The sequence below is a fragment of the Urocitellus parryii genome, chromosome 8 (genome assembly GCF_045843805.1).
Source record: "Urocitellus parryii isolate mUroPar1 chromosome 8, mUroPar1.hap1, whole genome shotgun sequence".
In the NCBI taxonomy this organism is placed as follows: domain Eukaryota; kingdom Metazoa; phylum Chordata; class Mammalia; order Rodentia; family Sciuridae; genus Urocitellus; species Urocitellus parryii.
This window is the reverse complement of record NC_135538.1, coordinates 143,094,165-143,106,966: the sequence shown is the minus strand read 5'-3', so window position 1 is coordinate 143,106,966 and position 12,802 is coordinate 143,094,165. Positions and strand designations below refer to the sequence as shown.

The 12,802-nt window shown below is 45.9% G+C and overlaps 1 protein-coding gene across 2 annotated transcripts in view; it reads right to left on the bottom strand.

Annotated features, from left to right (window-relative positions):
* Positions 1–12,510, bottom strand: part of LOC113179846 (phosphatase and actin regulator 1) — a 287,810-nt gene extending 275,300 nt beyond the window's left edge. The window contains exon 1 of one of the 2 annotated variants that reach the window (XM_026384595.2): positions 12,428–12,510. The gene's annotated coding sequence lies outside the window, so the exon portion shown is untranslated. Of the gene's footprint in view, positions 1–11,957; positions 12,288–12,427 lie in introns of those variants that run through there. The other variant, XM_026384593.2, reaches the window with a different exon arrangement.
* Positions 12,511–12,802: the final 292 nt, after the last annotated feature.

Below are 12,802 nucleotides of genomic sequence, written 5' to 3'. Positions count from 1 at the left end.
AGCTGGTGGCAGCTGGACAGGGCAGCCACAGAATAGCCACTCCCAGAATTGTCCCAAGGGAGCACAAGAGAGGCTTCGGGTTGGGTTAGTCCAGGGGTTCACAGCTCTTAGTGTGCATGTGAATTACCTGTGGATTATTTTGTGAAAGTTCTGATTGCAGAGTCTGCTGTCTAGAGATTCGGATTCAAGGAATCCTGCATGAATCTTTTTTTTTTTTGGTCCTGGGGATTGAACTCAGGGGCACTCAATCATTGAGCCACATCCCCAGCCCTATTTTGTATTTTATTTAGAGATAGGATCTCACTGAGTTGCTTAGTGCCCTGCTTTTGCTGAGGCTGGCTTTGAATCCTCAATCCTCCTGCCTCAGCCTCCCAAAGCTGCTGGGATTACAGGCGTGCACCACCTCACCCGGCCGGGGATAAATCCTGTAATCGGTGTTTTGAGACTTGCTTCCAGGACATTCAGAGAACCTACTGGAAGAGCTGCCCCCATCACTTAGATTTGTTTTTATTGTTGCTCTTTTAAAATTAATTTGGATATTCTTTCCTTCCTTCCCTCCTTCCTTCCTTCCTTCCTTCCTTCCTTCCTTCCTTCCTCCCTTCCTTCCTTCCTTCCTTCCTTCCTCCCTTCCCCTCCCTCCCTCCCTCCTTTCTTTCCTTTCTTCCTCTTCTTTTCCTTTGTGGCTCTGTGTGCTGGGCAAGCACTCGGTGCTGAGCTCCAGCCCAGCTCATGCTCCTTTCTCTCGGGGATCATATTCAGGCTTTGGGAATTTACATCCCCTGAGAGCCCTCCTGGAGGTCCCGACCTGCTCAGTGGACTTAGGGTTCAGGCTCTGGAGAGGACCTTCTGGTGGTTATTTACTTCTCTCCTCCCCGTCTTGCTCACCTTAGAGTCCCTGATATTGTCTCTGCCTGGTTTTGCAGCTGCCCAACCTTCATTATGATTTGTTTTCAATGTTTATAGCAACTTCCCACTTTCCCATGTTGGTCTGCTTCCTCAGTGAAAACACATCCACTTAACACACCGGATCTGGGCCTGGGTGTAGCTCAGTGGGAGATCACGGGGCCTAGCATGCGAGAGGCCCCGAGTTTCATCCCCAGCATAGGGGGAAAAAATTGTCACCAAAAGCTAAAAACCATTTCTGGCTATGAGAATTAAAGGGTATATCCCAGGGATTACCGTAAATGGGGTTTCTGGCATTGCTCCTTTAGATGGACTCCAATTGTGGCTCACACTTGCTTCAAGAAGAAAATTCTACTATCTAAGCAAATGGACAGGTATGAGCTTATTAGCCATCACTTCAAAATTCTACATCAGCTACTTTTTTTTTCCCTTTCTCAAAAATAAAAAACTGGGCCTACCTGAAAAGAACCCTTATGGGAATTGAGTTATATTAGTCAGTTTCCAGTATTTCAGGGAACTAAGATTTAAAAGGTACATTTTGAAATAGAGATTTTTAAAACAATACAGCCATACCATACAGGATAGATCCACAATCCATGGATTCCACCAACCACAGACTGAACATGTTTGGGGATATAAAAAACATATCAGTATTGAACATGTACAGTTTTTTCCTTGGCAATTAGTTCCTAAATGATACCGTGAGAATAACTATTTAGATAGCAATTTGCATTTTATTAGGCATTATGAGTAATCAAGAGATGCTTCACAGTATACAGGAAGATATACAGGTTCTCTGCAAGTATCAGCCATTTTATAGGAACTGGAGCATATCTGGAGTTTGGTATCTATGGGGTTCCTGGAACCAATCGCCAGAGACACCCACTGAGAACTGAAGAGAACGCAGATAAGTCTGATGGGCAAAAGGTCCAAGAGAGGAGCTCTAGGTCCTGAGGCCAGGGCTGGGTGGAGATGGAATCAGACAGGAAATATGCAAGAAGGATCGGAAATTATTCTCTCCAGCCTCGGCCGGTTGGCGCTGCTCACTCCTGGTACATGAGTGGGATAAGTCAAAGAGCCAAGCAGAGCCCACAGGTTGCAAAACAGTGTTTTGCAGGAGAGAGCACAAACATCTCCTTGTGACTGTCCTGGCCACGTCTGCTCTAGCAGTGGTCATTACTGGACAGTGTCAACTCAAGGAGGGGAATGGTGAGGAGGACTGGGACAATGTTTGTTCCCCTCAGTCTTCGATTCGTCACACACAGGAGCTGCCCACAGAATAAACTGGAAAATGTTTGCATGGCATCAAAATTTCCTTGGGACAGGGGTAGTGGCTCCGTGATACAGCGCTTGCCTAGCATGCGTGAGGCACTGGGTTCGATTCTCAGTACTGCATATAAATAAATGAATAATATAAAGGTTCATCAATACCTAATTTTTTAAAAATTCCTAATTCTTCAAAGCTCACCATCACAGTATAACTGCCCCCCCCCAAAAAATAGTGAAGGTGGTGGTGGATAAGAATGGTTTGAGGAAGTTTAAGATCTAAAAGAGTTCTATACATTGAAGTTCCCCTTATTTGGGGTCTAAAATTTAAATAAGTAGAAACAATTATCCAGTAAATGGGATCTGCATTCATCTGGCAAACAGGGATGCATCTTTGCTATGTTGCCATAGTTTTATTAATAGAAATTAGAATGATAACTAAGGAAACACAGCTACTGTTAGCTAATTACTATGAGAGAGAAGTGGAGTCTCAATTAAGCTAAAATTGTCATAGCTGGATCTGGCAGGCATTTGCTAATGTTTAAGTGCACAATATTTAACCTCAGCAAACACCAATCGCACATTCAGCTTCCTGAGGGCGAACTCGCCCAAGAAGATCCATCAGTATGCAAGTATGAGCAGAATCAGACTTATTTCATGGTGGAGACAAGTAGATTGGAACATCTGTTCTTAACATTTTTTTTCAGGCAAAATTCTGATGTTCTTTGGTGCAGGATTCCGCGTTCTCAAATATGTAGCTAAGTATTTGAGCATATTAAGCATTTTTTAAAAAAATTTGAGGATCCATATTGGTTCTACCCATAATTATCGCTGTAGTTCACCCACATGAGCACACAGCGGGAGCCTCTGTAGGGGCAAGACTGCAAGAAAGATGGCTAGATTTTTGTAGTTGAATGTCAACTCTGCAGTCAGCACATCTGGAATCTTAAGCATTTGGCTCTTCGTTTTATCAGCAACATAGCAATAGTCACTTAAGCTCTTGTTAGAAAAGCCAAGTACGAACTCACTGCATTCTGACACTCACCAAAAAATTCATATGAGGTATTTGATTTTGAGAGAAGCAGCCTAGAAATTTCTATTTCTATTTCTCCATTTCTCCAGGTCAGGAGTCCTCAGTGCTAGCTCTGCACCAGGATGACTTGGGATACTTAAAATATATTTATGTCTAAACCTGGCTTGGTTGTGCACACCTGTAATCCCAGCAACTCGGGAGGCTGAGGCAGGAGGATGGTAAGCTAGCTAAACCCTGTCTCAAAAAAAAAAAAAAAAAGATTTAAAGAAAAAGGGAGCTGGGGATGTAGCTCAGTGGTTCAATTCCCAGTAAAAAAAAAAGAATCAAACCAAACTAAAAGACAACTATGCCCAGAACAGTTGATTTAGAATTTTGTTTTTTTAAGACTTCCACCTATGAAACCACTCTTCCAGAACCTTATTTTTTGAAAGGTGGCTCATGGACCAGTGCATTAGCATCACCTGGAAGGTTATTAGAGATGCAAAACCCCGAGGCCCACCCCAGACGTGCTCAGCCAGAATCTACATATTAACAAGATCCCAGAATCCTGGGGGAAACTGAGAACCATTTTTTAAGAAAGTCCTATATACTTTCACTTATATTATCAGATCATCAAAAAGCAGCCCAGCAGCAGAACCCCCTGGGAAAACGCCTTCACTGAACTCCACTCCCGCGACCTGCCTGGGGGTCAGGGGGTCATCTGTGTCCATTCCACAATCCCCATGGAAGACCTTCTCCTATCACGCACCCCTATTCTCATCCAAGCATCCCTGCACTAAAAGTCCTTTTGCACTTTAGTGACAGAACAGGCTTGTACCACCAGATGAATGCAGTTACTCTTTAATTCAGACAGCAGGCAGAATGATGGTTGCCAGAGCTGGGGAGGAAGGAGAGTCGGGAGTTCTTATTTCATGGGCACAGAGTTTCAGCTTTGCAAGATGAAAAGAGTCCTAGGGATAAATGACAGTGCTGGCTGCACAACAGTGTGAATGGAGTCAATGTCACCGGCCTGGACACTTCAATGTGATTAAGATGCTAAATTTTGTTGCATATGTTTTGTCATAATTTTTTTTTTTTAATTTCAAAAGAAAAACAATTTTTCCCTTTGTTCCTGGAACTCACGGACCCAGTGAAGCTGCTGCTTCCAAGCACATTTATGAAATTCTGCCTCGGGTTTTTAAAGGCTGTGATGCTAATATTATGAGTTGTCATCTAGGGAGGTGGCACAGGGGACATGAAATGGCATGAAAGGGCATGAGTCCGAGTGGCCATCAGGGAAGCCAGGGGTCCTCTTTCCTTCAGGTGACTTCTTTTTCCCTGGAGGATCTCTGTTTAAGACAGACACACCACACGGATTCCCCAAGGGGATCAGACAGCCCTGCCAGGTTTGGGAGCTCAGACTCCAGGGCTTCCGCCCCCACCACTCAACCCAGGGCCTCTGCTCCGGCATCTGCGAGCTCTTGGCCAAACAGGACTTCCTGTTTTCAAGACAATGTTTTCAACTGGCTCATGAAGGGATTTTCTGGACATAAGCAGTCCTTGCAAAGCAATATTTTGGTGATTAAACTATAAATGAATCAAAACCACATGGAGTTCATCTCCCTTGGGTTTGGCCAAACACACTGTCCAAGGATAGCAGAGAGATGGTTTCCAGTGCTTTCTGAATGGAACCTGGCTACACTTCTCCCCGTTCCCTTTCAGGCGATGGCAGTCTGAGGAGAAGATGAAGGTTTCAGAGTCTCTGTCCTGACACCACCAGATCCTCACACAGATGCAGACGCCATCCACCTGGGAGGGACAGCTCACCGGAGCACAGAGCACGGCTGCCAGCCACATGGCGGCTCTCTCTGCCTTTAATTTATAAATGAAGGGTTTAGGACTCTGGTTATTTCAAAGCACAGAGACTCCCTTTAGGTGAACTCCTTTCCACTTGCCTACAGAGAGTGCTCTCCTTGCATCTCAGGGCATTGAACTCTGTGGGCAGAGGCGTTTTGATGGAGCCAGTGCCCTGGCTCTGGGGAGGACACTCCCACGTGGCCAGGAGGAAGCTGGCCTTCTTGGACACCTTGGAGGGGCAGCTGAGAAAGCAAGAAGGAGACCACAAATCTGATGCGAGTTCTTTCCCTCTGTTATGGATTATTATCATGATTTTGAACATAATCAGCAGCTCTGAGCCTTTTTAGATGAAACACCCTCTGTACTATTGGGAGACTATTGTATCCGTGGTGCAGTAGTACCAGGAGTGCTGGGAGAATAACTTGTCAGGGAATGTTTAATCTCTGACTATCTCAGGAACACAGAGATAAATAAATCTCAGCAAGCGATACAGATGTGAGCAACTTGAAGAGGGAATGCTTCATACTTTTTTTTTTTAAATGTTCAGAGATCACTGATATCTGAGATGAAATGAAAAGTGAAGACCCTGTCCTTTTACACCAGGCTATCAAAGAAATCTAACAGATAAATAGCATAACCGTGCCTCTCCTCCGTTAACGAGCGCATCTGCAAATCAACTACAGCTCGAGTAATGTGAAATGCAAGAGTGACTGAGAGAACAGTCCTTCGGAGGAACATGTATTCCATTCTAGGAAACTCTGCAACATTCAAACTTTTTGTTTTGTTTTGTTAAACAACACAACATAATAAAACATCACCTCACATGCCCAATTTCTACGGCTACAAGTCATTTCAACCAACCCTTTGCAACATCACAAAAGGAGAACGACAAGAAACCCAAAGGTTAGGAGAACAACATTCCTCTGGCAGTGAAGAATTCAACAAAAGCACACAGGTAGAAAAACACGAGCTGTTAGGAAAACACTGAGAAAGCAAAATTGAAAACAGGAAATTACAGGGCAAGATAGGCTGTCACCAACGTTTCTCTTCCTCCAAAACTTGAAAGTCTGTGTCTTGTGCCTACAGTCTCAGTGGTCCTGCACCTGGGGATGCACCCTCTCTTCTGTGGTTTCAGAGCAGCGTGTCCTGGGCAGGTTATTGTGCTTCTATGAGCCTCTCTCTCCTCCTCTGTAAAATGGGAATAAGAATCCCTGCCTCGGAGGGTTTCTCTGAGGATCTAGTGAGATCATTTAGTAGGAGCCTCTGAACAGCACCTCGAATATAGTAAGTGCTCAAAAAGAAATAACTACAATTATTCTCTCAAGCCCCTGTCCCCAATCCCTGCTTTTCCCACCGATTACCCTCCCTGCAGCCCTGATCCTCAAGTTGCCAAGAGCCCGCACCTCCACCCGACCTCAGGGCCTTCTAAAACCCCATTCTCCTCCCTGCCCTCCAGGGCACTCAGCAACCTGGCCCTATTGGCTCCACTCCCTGCACCATTTATAACTTGCCTCCTCTCCTCTGCTCTTCATTGCCATCGCCAAGTCAGGGCCTTCGATCTCATCTGCACAAAGGTACACCATTACATTTCAGCATACTACAGACTTGACTCATGCTAGCCATGTAGCCCCCAGCATAATTTACTTCTCTTTGGAAAGGAAAATGCTACTCGGTTCTCATTATTCATGGCAGTTCTGTCCTAGAGAGTCACCGCGAACACGGGATTAGTGAATACTGCACCATCACTGCTGGGAAAACGGCAACACAATACAATACAACAGCCTTCACACATCACCATATACCTTTGTCTTATGTGCATTTCTGTTGAAACACATCGGATTTAACATACATCACTGATTTGTGAACATGGAAGATGGTCATGCCCAGAGAGCACTGGAACTCAGGCTTTGAACTAAGCTTGCTGAGCACAGTCTGCTATCCATGAGGCACAGCACGGCTTTCCTGCATGGGAACATGCCTGGCTCTCTGGCACTTCACCTGGGCCATTCTATACAGCAAGTCCACCCATGAGGAGCACCAACACACAAACCCTGTGGCCCTGGATACGCCGCAGAAAGGACACAGATCTGCAGCGTGAGAGATGAAACACGAAGCAGAGCATCGCCTGGCCCCCTCTCAGCTTGGATTTCTGCTACTCTGTGTTTGCCTAGAGATGACCGTGAAGGTGCCTCACCAACACTATATTCTGGGCGAGCAGGTGAAGTTTGCAAAAAATATGGAATCCGGGGAAGACAGGGATTCACTGTATCAGTGCCCTCCCCGCAAATTTCTCGTGCAGAACAAAGAAGATAATCTAAGCAATGATGTGCCACTGGACAGCGAGAGCCACGCCCTTATTACCAGTATCAATGCCATGGCCTGCTGTTCCCAGTGACAGCACTGCAGCTGATGATGAGGCACAAGCTCTGAGTCTGGCCAGGCCACTTGCAGCGTGATGTTCAAGTTCCTTCCAGGGACCTCACAACGGTTTGCCTTTTTTCTACCCTCTCCTCCAAGAAAGCTGGCCGGGTCCCCTGCCTCATGACACCCGGGGGAGCCTTCCTCTAGGAACCTGCTTCCCATCTCTCTCCCTCCTTGGTTATCATGGTCCCTCCCTCCTCCTCTTACCCCTCTTCCCAAGACTCTCAGGTTAAAACAACTCCAGAGCCTTTTCTAGTTGGAATTAATATCTCCCTTTTGCCAACCTCAATAACCACATTTCTCTGTTCCCAGGGAAGCTGTCATTTTCTACATTTTTTTTTTTTTGCTAAAACTTTTATGCATGTTTTCTTTCTCTGAATAGGTCTGGGTAGATCTGATTCATCTTTTCACACATTGCACAACTCTGAGCACAATGGCTTGTCCTTGGTAAAGCAGATAATAAATGCTTACGGAATCAACACAATAACAACAACCACCAGCAAAACCCACAAGGTGGTTAATTTTGCTTCATTGAAAAGAGACATGATATTTCTAAAAACAGTTTTTTGAGAAACTCTCCATGTGAACAAACCTTCTTGAAAAAAAAAATCAAGTTCTTAATTTAAAATGAAAGTGTAATGGAGCCAACAGCAAATTCTTAAAGTCTGGTGACTCGTTCCTAAGTGCCTGTCCTTATCATTTTCCACCTCTGAGTCCTTTTTCAGCCAAGTCCTGAACCTTGATATCAGGGCTAAATAATTCAAGCAACGACAAATTCTGAATTACATCATAGTCTCTTTCAACAGCCTCATTCTAATAACCCAAACAGAGCTCTTGACACTTGGCGAGGACACTGTACCCAAATAGCTTGAAGCCTGGGTGAACCAACATGAGGCACAAGCCCAGGACTTCTGCCTCTGCAGGGCAGCCTGGGAGCAGGTAGGTTCTCCCGGGATGATCGAGTGTGTTCCTGTCTGTTCCAAGAACTGGAGAAGAATCAGGAGGCACAGTGGTGACTCAGGGAACCCCTCCTTCCCTTGGGCACTGAAGGCATGCCTCATTGTTAATAAAAAAGGATGTGACACCGTGTTTTTATAAGTCACTAAGTCAGTACTCCTTTGCTCCTTTTGATAGAAAAAAAAGATAATTAAGGTGCAGGTCTTTCTTCCCTGTGTGAATTCCCCCTTTGGGTTTTATTTCTCTGCTTGGATAGGCCGTCCAGAGTGACTACAGGGAACAGGGCTGGGCCTCCCAGAGGGTGCAAGGTCCTGCCAGAGGCACGCAAGCTCCTCCTCTCCAGGGAGCAGGGAGCAGGGAGCACTCTGGCTCTTGCGTGAGCACCCTGGGGAATCACCTGCTCTGCTGAGGCACCACTTTCTTGTCTGGGCCCTTTCATGTTTGTGCACACAGAATAGGTGCACAAACAACGCCATGAGATGGACCTCTCGTCTCTTTGTCTAAAATCAAAAAGGAGAAATTTAGAATGGGGAAAAGTTTATAAATGTCACGTGCAAACCATCTTCTCTAGTCACAAATTCTATTTCTGGAATGAATAAATAAACGAAAGAGAGAGAGAGAGAGAGAGAGAGAGAGAATGGATTTTAAGCAATTATGCCCTTGACTACCACTGTTCATGCTGAAGGGGGGAAAGGGACAGTTGGGGACTGACTGAAGAAATGATGAGCACACATGGCCACATCAAACATGGCAGGAAACCAGGCGACAGGGTCACTCTTCAACTTTCAGAGACAGAATAGAGAACAGAAGTGGGGAATTGTCCAGAGAAATGTCAGGATCCTTTTGACCTCAAAGGAGCATTTCATTGTTCAATCCGTCCTCTGGAATGGCTGTCACCACCCAAAGGCAGCCTTGCTAAGGTCGATGGACTAGTCCTTTGGCAGGACACCTAATGCAAGTCAATAAAATGCGGTCCTCACTTCCCTCCCTGGCGAGTTAGGCTGCTCCGGAAGCTGGGCCCAGGCTTACCTCGCTGCCCTCTGGGGGCTCCCCACTGCAGTGTGGAGATACCATTTTCCTCTATAAAAACACTCTTTCTGTAAGGATCTGATGGACTCCTAAAACAAGAACAGCACACTTTAAAAACAGTTTCCTTAACTGGATAGCTGTTAAGGACGGAACTGTGCCCCTCCCTCTGACTTGCACGTTGAAGCCCTAGCCCCCAGTTCTTCAGAATGCCACTCCCCTCGGAGGTCAGGCCTTTAAAGAAGTGAAGGAGATCATGAGGGTGGACCTAATCCAGGGCCACTAGTGTCCTTATAAGAAGGGACCAGGACAATGCGATACACAGACCAAAGACTGACAGTGCAAAGACGCAGTGAGAGGGGTTCCCAAGAGCCAAGGAGAGGCCTCTAGAGAAAACAGCCTTGCTGACACCTGGATCTCCACCTTCCAGCCTCCAGAACTGCCAGGAATCAAACCCCTGCTGTTTAAGCCACCCGGGGGCCGGGTGGTGTTTTGTTACAGCAGCTCTAGCAAACTTATTCAGTAGCTGTGGGTCTACTCTGGAGTAGAGCTGTTAGTGAATTAATCCCAAAGCATGTTGAGGATCACAAATGTTGAGTTAAAGTTTTACACAAATTATCTATTCTCTGGCTCATTAAAGGTGGGAAATGACCCTGTTTTTCAAATATTTTGTGGTCACTAGATACTATACATGATAGCAACAGTAAAGGTATTGAAGGTGTCACCTACACCAAGCACGATACCATGTGTTGCTCTGTTCATGCGTGAATTCACTTATTTTCATGCAACCTCTTACTATTTGACTTTACAGATGAGGGACTGAGCCTTAGAAATGTCAAGAAGCCTGACGAATGTAACTCACTGATCAGGAGGCACAACTGGAAAAGGAACCCAAGTCAATCTGATTCAAAAACTTAAGCTCTGAACCAAAGTACCTATATTACCCTAAGAACTGGATTTTCCAAATCCACTCTACATCACATCTTCCAAACAGCTGTTCTATCAACTATTGAACTTTCCCCCAAATGGACAAAACTTGGCCTCCAAATTACATTTCCCAGACTGTCCCTTATACTGAATGTAACCTTAAACCCTCTGTAAAACCATAAGTCCAGGTTCTTGACACAGAAAATGTGAACACCAAAATTTAGACAAAATTTTTAGAGAACTGGAAAACAAAGCAAAATGGAAACTCTTCTGAATCGTGTTATCTTCTGTGTTTTGGATGACGTGAAGGGTCTTGTAGTGTCTGGAATCTCAGACCTTATGAATCGTAGTCTTTAGCAAATTATTGAAACACAGAAGTGCAGTTTTTCTGCATGTTTCAACTGATGGAATTACGGATCAAAGGAACTCACTGAGTGACATTAATTATTAAAGCAATGCTTTCTTGTGGGACCACCAAAGTCTTAACACGGGGAGTTCATGAACTGTTCTTACATACTATGAATATTTATAATGATATTATAGTATCTATATTTCAAAATGTGGGTTTTAATTAAAAACCTCATGATGCCTTTTGGCTTCATTTGTCTGCTGGGCATCAGAGTACATGGAGATAACAGGACCCTTATAGAAAGAAGATGACAGAAATTCAGGACCCACAAAGTCTTTAATTCCCAAATGCACTCCATGGACTTAGACACAAAGAACCACAGATTCAAGATCATTTTTATTTGGATATGCAACTATCCTTTCAGAGGGATAATTGTACCCCCATTAAAGAGTGGTTTAAATTAGACACATTCAACTCATATAATCTATCCCCAAATGGAGTAAGGTGAGAAAGAATTCAAGCAAAAACTTGGATCTCTTTTATAGATATTATTCTAGGAACATTTTTCCTTTTGATTCCAACAGCACCGTATTTTGTTTAGAGTACTGCATGTGGCCCCAGAAGAATAACAATTAGAAATGAACTCTACCAAACGAATCCCTCACCTGTATCTCAGGTCCTCCAGAAGTCAGAGAAAAAAAGAATCCATCAGAACAATTCCTACCTCGAGTGAATGGTTACCAATTCCTGTATTGATTTCTACCTCCATGCACCAAGCCTCAAAATGCCAGAGCCCAGGATGAGATCCCACCAAACGGATTCCTTAATTATCCTTCTATTTTCAAGTCACCTTTCCTTTTTACCTTCCACAACTTCTCCCTGAGTCCATCTCCCCAGAATAACAACTACAGATCTAGATTTTTCCTTCCCTGTCTCTTTAAGGCTGAAACTTCCTGAGGTTCCTAACAGCCTGCTCCCAGCATCTCCACTGCGGTGAGATTTGCAAGGGAATCTGGAAAACATCACCAAATCTGGACCCATCGCCTCTGACTTGGAGGCATCTGCAGGTTCCAGGACACCCTGATGGACCAGCTCCAAGACTGCAAAACCAAATCAATTTCTAACTGGCAGCTCCACAACAGGAAAAAGTGTCTAAACCGAACAAAGCCCCAAACCAGCCCCAAATCCATGTAATGAATAAGCAGAAAGCAGTCAAGTCATTTCAGACTCCAAGCTTACCTTAAAGACAGCCCGGAGGGAGCCGAGGCTCACTCAGGCATCCTCCTGCCTGGGTCTGCTGCTGGCTCTCCAGGGGCTGTGCTTTCTGAAACTGAGCAGCAGTCTCCTGGAGTGTTGTGCTCTGCAAATACACATGCTACACACACAGCCTCGCGGTGCCAGGCAGCCCCTTGATCCTCCTTCCCGGCGGTGCCAATGCGCTGGCCGCTGACCAGCTCCCTGGCAGGATGCAATGGTGCCGAGAAAGGAGCCCACGGAGCTGGGGGTTCACCCTGGACCAGGTGGCCCCGCATCTCCGCAGGATGGGTCCATCGTCTCTGTTTTCATACCCTCAGCCCCCCTCCCGCATTGTTTCTGGAGCCTCCGCCGCACCCACCCCGCGCACTCTGGGACACCGCGCCTGGTAGTGGGCGTGCCCCGCAGGCGCCCAGAGCCCGTGGCGCCCTGGCGGGCGGGCAGTCGCCTCTTACCTTCACGGAGCCCGGCTCCTAGCAGCCCGGAGGCAAGCTCCAAGGAGTCCTGCGTTCCCCTTGACCCGGCAGGCCACCGGTTTCGGAAGCAGGGGACATTTCGAAATGAAACAGAAAGTAACCCGGGGATCCAGACAGACCCTTGGCTTGCACTTGGCCGCCCCCAAGCTCTGGCGACTCAGCCCTCACCGGCCCGCCCAGCCGCCCAGCTGATTCAGGAAACTGCAGTTTAAAGTCTGGAACTTGTGCCCTCAGGGGGTGCTTTCTCTCTCTCTCTCTCTCTCTCTCTCTCTCTCTCTCTCTCTCTCTCTTTCTTTCTCTCTCTCTCTCTCTCTCTCCTCTCTCTCTCCCTCTCTCTCCTCTTTCCTCTCTCTC